Below are 1431 nucleotides of genomic sequence, written 5' to 3'. Positions count from 1 at the left end.
ACCTAGAGTCGAAGCAAGACTACAAAGGTTAAGTAAGTAACTACAAGTTAGAGATAGATGTGACGAAGTACTCACTCTTCAGTCAGTAAGGAAAGACTGAAGAGTGAGGACGCAATCTGAAGTCCTTATATACTACAGAGAAGTGTCCATGACTAATCGAAGAGTGGTTAGTCACATGTACCATAGTGCGATGAATAATACAATGGTGAAAGAATTGCGACGTATCGCACCATAGGATGAGTAAGAGATGAGTAAGGCATAGACCTGTCTAGACCGTTCTGGAGTAGTACGGATTGTCCTAGACAGTACCAGAAGAGTCCGGAAGCATAGCTATAGTACACGAGCAGAGAGTCCCAAATATGGTAACATACTACATAAGCGACTCCAGCTAAGCGCTAGGAGACGCATAGCCTCGTGTAGTCCAGACCGGATAAGTCCAAGTTCAACACACCGTGATCGCGAGCGTTGTCGGGTGTCGTGGAGGGAAGGGGACGTCTATTGGGGGAAGCACTCCCGAATACCTAGGGCTTTATGCAGTCATGCGTTCTCGGCAATACAGATAACTTTCTCCACATGGAAGGCGGGCTAATGTGGCGTTCCAGGAAGCGGTCCCTGGGCCACCTAACCCGCAGTCGTAGAGTGTAGAGATGGCAGCGCATCGCCGACCCTGTTTCGTGAACGTCGGCTATTTTCTTTGAAAAGTCTCCGATAACTCGGGCTTGGGGATGCCGATGATTTCCGCGTAACCAAGGGAAGGGCACGACTCAAGTGCTCAAAGCAACCATGTGAGAGTGGTATGCAGGTAGACCAGAACGGCTGGTGTATGAAGCTTGTATTGACCCATCAAAGGAGCAACAGCCACGGGTCACGGCGCCTCCGCGCCCAGCGCAGTCCGCCTGCGCAGCGTTGTTACCGGTCAAGTCAACGGTCATGACTTTTAGACGACGGATGACCGGTCACTGTGTGACCCGGTCATGACCGCCGGTCAAAAGTTAGCACGTGAGATCTCCGGCATGTCCGAGTGTGCGTCTGACGGCAGGCCATGGCTCTGGGATAGGCCAAACGCATCGTGGCCGCGAGGAGGTACAATAAGGGCTGATGAGACTATTGCATACTCATCCCTGTCCTTGAATTTAAATGACCTACATCAGGAAAACGTCACGGACTTGGACCCATACTTGGGCCCAAGTTCATGTACTTGGACTCAAGTCCGTGTACTTGGCCTCAAGTCCGTGTACTTGGCCTCAAGTCCGTGTACTTGGACTCAAGTCCGTGTACTTGGCCCCAAGTCTGTGTACTTGGTCCCAAGTACACGGACTTGACCCAAGTCTATATACTTGGGGTACTTGGGGTACTTGGGCCACAACTTGGACTTTACATGTTGACTTCAGTATACTCAGGCCTCAATTTGAGCAATTGGTGTTTTATCAG

Source organism: Dichomitus squalens (genome assembly GCF_000275845.1).
Source record: "Dichomitus squalens LYAD-421 SS1 unplaced genomic scaffold DICSQscaffold_12, whole genome shotgun sequence".
In the NCBI taxonomy this organism is placed as follows: Eukaryota; Fungi; Basidiomycota; class Agaricomycetes; order Polyporales; family Polyporaceae; genus Dichomitus; species Dichomitus squalens.
Note: the sequence above shows the minus strand (reverse complement) of the source record.